This window comes from Montipora foliosa, chromosome 9 (assembly GCF_036669935.1).
Source record: "Montipora foliosa isolate CH-2021 chromosome 9, ASM3666993v2, whole genome shotgun sequence".
Taxonomy (NCBI): domain Eukaryota; kingdom Metazoa; phylum Cnidaria; class Anthozoa; order Scleractinia; family Acroporidae; genus Montipora; species Montipora foliosa.
In genome coordinates this window covers 34078209-34083142 of record NC_090877.1, presented here as the reverse complement: position 1 = coordinate 34083142, position 4934 = coordinate 34078209, and the positions used below count along the sequence as shown (strand labels likewise).

General features: G+C 37.4%; 1 protein-coding gene across 1 annotated transcript in view; it reads left to right on the top strand.

Moving 5' to 3' along the window:
• Window positions 1-1385, top strand: part of LOC137970719 (solute carrier family 49 member 4 homolog) — a 7266-nt gene extending 5881 nt beyond the window's left edge. The window contains exon 3 of the mRNA XM_068817260.1: window positions 1-1385. This exon is cut by the window's left edge and continues 900 nt beyond it. The gene's annotated coding sequence lies outside the window, so the exon portion shown is untranslated.
• The last annotated feature ends 3549 nt before the right edge of the window (window positions 1386-4934 follow it).

The window sequence follows — 4934 nt, the reverse complement described above, 5'->3', positions numbered from 1 at the left end:
GTTGAACAGCATTTGGGAGTAGAGAAATAAACTGCTTGGTTAATTTTTAATCTTAGATTAGCGTTAATCGGCTTTTGAGGAACTGGGCCCAGGGCTTTATAATGCATCCGTGTCAGACTTACCCTTTTGATTTTATCAATGCTTGGGAAAATTAAGTCTTTCTACTGTTTTGATAGCAGTATGTATTGTGTCATAGTGTCTGAAATGTCACTGGCTTGGAACTTTCAATGGTACCGGTGTTGATAAAATCTAAAGGTGAAGTTATTTTCATTACTGAACCACCCAAATTGTGACTTAATTTTGCTTTTATTACAATGGTCTTGATCCGTAACAATATTTATTATCAACAAATTTGAAGTAATCCATTCATTTATAGAATCAAGGACAGGTGCACACTCAACCTGGGCCCAAAAAAGCCATTAAGTTCATAAATGGATACTTAAAACAGATCTCACATGTGACTTATTTAAATCTTCTTTTAGTGACTTTGGTCTCCTAGAACTTTTTAAAAGGTTTTGGAAACATGTTACAAGAGACCAGGGATATTGTTAAAAAAGCAAGGGCAATAATTGCCCTTGTTTTTTATTATTTTTTATTTATTTTTATTAATTTAGAAACCCTAAAAAAAAAATGGATGAATTTTTACCCCATTATTTTGGCTGGTTACCTGAACATACTTCCATTCCTTATTACAGATATAGCTTTCATTTGACTTCGGCAAGTATTTATTTCCATCAGAGTTTACAGGCTACTACTGAACATTTTTGCTGACAGATTTTTATTTGTTTTGAATAATTTGTAAGATCCTGTTTCAACTTATTTACTAGGTAGACAAAGTTTTTAAAGGTGATTATTTCAAAAATCTTTTTTTTGGGAGAGAAATAAGATATTTTTATTATTATGGGGAAACAATGTGGCACTATAGATTATGTGTTTGCATGAACAAAAAATGCTAGCATTGAAGTCATTTTCACAGTAATATTTAAGTCATTTGCACAGTGATGAACCAAAATACATGTATGTATTACCTTTATTTTAATCATGCCCTTAAAGATGTTACGTTTAAAGTCATTTTCACAATAATTGTTTTCTTTAATTTAAAATAGTTTTATTAGTGTCAAGATCTAAGATGAGGTAATTGGTGGTGTTTTTATGAGCAGGTTAATGGTGTTGTGGAAACATGTATCGTATAGATTCAGATTTTTATTTTTAAATATCACTGATAATATTACCAATAATATTGCGACTTTATTATAATAATTTTGCAAATGAATGGCAGATACATGTATATGTATACCCTTAAAATAAGATATTTATGTATACCTTAAAAGATCACTTGATTGACTAAACAAAAAATGGCAGCGCCTAATAAAAGTCATATAAGACATGTTGTGTCTGCAGTTGTCCTTTTTTTGCCATATTCTGAAATTTGAGGCAGAAATGAGGCTCATTCATTGATGTTCATGCTCAGTTGTACAGCTTGTAACGGTTTGGGTAAAATAATGTGCTGTTGCTATCTGTAAAGTTTATCCCTTTGACAAATAACTGTTTTTGCTTACATTGCATTCTTCTTCATTGAAGAAGAAGAACAGGATTGCCTTAATTTATGCTTCTGTCAAACTTGCTACCACCCTTGAAGTCTAGCCTACGTGTAGCCACACCCTCCTCCTAAAGGAAAAATGGGAGGAGGGTATGTTATTGAAGTCAAGGTTTTTAAGGGAAAGAGCTCATTTATGTATTTTACCTAATGTTTGTTCCCAACGTTTTTTTTTTTTGCCTTTTCTCCCTCGAGTGATTGATATATATATATAATTTTTTTTTGCGCTGTTGTTTTGCACTATTTGTAAATATGTCACTCGGAGCAGGGATGATGCAGTGGTGAGAAAATTTGCCTCCCACCAATGGAGCCTGGGGTTGATTCCCGAGCTTGGCCTTGCATGCGGGTTGAGTTTATTGGTTCTCTTGTCTGGTCCGAGATGTAAGCTTTCTCCAGGCACTCCAGTTTTCCTCTCTCCTCAAAAACCACCCTGCCATTTGATATGAGTTGATTTGATTGATGTCTGTACAGGTTACCCCAGTGCTAAATACAGTTTAAACTTAAATAAAGTTCATGGTGTCACGTTTTTAGAGGTACCTTTCTTAATAAAGACTGTAACATTACCATTTTATGGATTGTGAGAGAAGACACTTGGTTTATGGTTCTAATTCAAGCTTTTTCAGGTGTTACTGATTGTTGATCGCTGGCCGAAATAACAGATACAAACTTATGAACTCTCCCAACGTAGTTGCATGTGCTACCTCCTGAGCTGACAGATTGGCACTCGATTACTGAGTTACTTCTGTCTTGTTGGTTAGCAACAGACCTTCTCAGGACTATGTCAGGGGCTGGTATCACAACAGAAGACAAGAACGTCATTCTAAAAGCTTATCCTACGCAGAGAGTAGGTTCTGGAAGGAGTTGAGAGCGGAAATCAAGTTTTTACGGCAGACGGTAAATACAAACTCACGAGGCCACATGGTATGTTTAATTAAGTTAACACAACAAAGACGCTAACCTCATTTTGACACGAAACTGCTTACTATTGCCATGAAAACTATCCAGTCAAGCTCTCATATTACCGTCAACATGACAAATTCACAAAGACCACCTTTTCCAGCGAAAAAGTTCTTGAAACAAACAACATATTTGCTATTGGAGGCAAAAACCCCTTCCTATTTCATTACGTGCGTGAAGACAAGAAACTCAATCATGTCAAATTACCATACACAATTGCAACAAAATAAATTTCAGGATCAAACCGTTTCCATGAAGAACCTTTTCCTTGAATAACGAAGCACGAAATAGACGACAAGCTTTCTTTCAAATAATTCTTGGCTGTCACATTTCCAATTATTTTTTACCTGAAGACTGTGTAGAGTTAAGTACAAATAAATACAAATAGCCAGACAACAATTCACAGATCCACTTGGTGCGGTGGGTCTAATTTGCAGGTCGCAGGTTGCTGGTTGTAGGTAATTGTTTCACCAATACAGAAAGTATCCTAAACATTCTTCAAAGCTAACCTTAGGCCTAATTAGGCCTAAACAAACGTTTTTAGGCCCAAGGTTACATGTAGGTTTTATGAATGTTTAGGATACTTTCTGTATTGGTGAAACAATGACCTGCAACCCGCGACATGCGACCTGCAAATTAGACCTGCCGCTTAAGGTGTTCGATTCCTTCTCTGTCTTTGTTGAACCCATAAGTTACCAGAGAATTTTCCATTTGGTTTCAGTGTTCTACATAACAGCACACTTGGTAAAATATTAGAAATACATGCAGCTCACTTTGATTGCGGCTCGACAGGCGATAGATTGTTGTCGAAGTCCATTACTCGTCGCTTTTAAGATTCCAGATATTTATTTTTCACCGCCTGTCTTGTTTATCCAAATGACTTTTCATTATTGAGCTCCACAAGGGTATACTTTGTTTAAACATCCACTAAAACGCCATTCGCGTTTCAAGACTTTTGACGCCATTGCAGGTTAAGTTAAATATTCTACTGTGTCCACCAGAGAAATCTACGGATTTCCACTACCCTCTCGATCCTAAGAAAATACGCGCAGAAGGCTCTATGCACAAAGACACCACTTAGCAGGGGAGTGACAGACAAGACTTTTACCGACACGGAAAAAAGAAGAAAAAAAAGAAGAAAACAAAAAAATTCTACCCATTTTCCGACTGGGATTCCCATTCTAGCAATAACAGTAGATCGTTTCCTCATCCCTAGCCGTACTTAACCGTCCTTCTTCATCCCTAGCTGTACTTGAGCGTCCTTACTCATCCCTAGCTGTACTTGAGCGTCCTTACTCATCCCTAGCCGTACTTTAGCGTCCTTACTCATCCCTAGCCGCACTTTAGCATCCCTACTCATCCCAAGCTGTACTTTAGTGTCCTTACCCATCCCTAGCCGTACTTAACCGTCCTTCCTCATCCCTAGCCGTATTTTAGCGTTCTTACCCATCCCTAGCGGTACTTTAGCGTCCTTACTCATCCCTAGCTGTACTTTAGCGTCCTTACTGATCCCTAGCTGTACTTTAGCGTCCTTCCTCATCCCTAGCCGTACTTAACCGTCTTTCTTCATCCCTAGCCGTACTTAACCGTCCTTCCTCATCCCTAGCTGTACTTGAGCGTCCTCAAAAACAAATTTGAGGAGGCATTACCCTAAGCATCTTATCGAGAGAACTCTTTCTGAGGTCAGTTTTTCTGGAAGACAGTCTGCACTTAAACAAAAAGCCAAAGCCAGCGAGAAAATTCTACCATTTGTCGCAACATACAACCCAGCAGTGTGAAATCTTCAAGCAATACTGACGCGCAACTGGAATTTTATTCAAAACCAGCCATTGCTGGCAAACATATTCAAGAAACCTCCTTTATATCATACAAGAGGAGTAAATCTCTCAAGGACATGCTCGTTAAAGCAAAACTGTGAATTGAAGGTTTCCGAATTATCTGTAACTCCAAATCCATGCACAAAAGGGAGACCGTGCAGGTCATCACATTCTTTGGAATATAGTAAATTAAGTCATATAATTCTTTTATTCTTTCGCTCCTTGCCTGTTGTTTTACAGCATGGAACTTTAGCTTGAAAAGCGACTCTGATAAGCTTGAAAAACTAAAGGAAAAGGCTCTGGGGAGTGCATTTCAGGATAGGATGAGTGATTATGAAAAACCAATAAAACTACACTTAAAAATCGTAGACTTCAAAACAAAGTTGCATTAGTTTATGAGACTTTGAATAATCTGGCTCCATTGTATATTAAAGATGTTTTTCAAGTACGAGTCTGAGTACTGCTAAGGATGACAAAAGATGCTAAGGCGGATGACTGAAGACGTTAAAGTACTGCAAGGGATGAATTAGGAGTTAAAGCAAACACTAGGGATGACGGCTTAG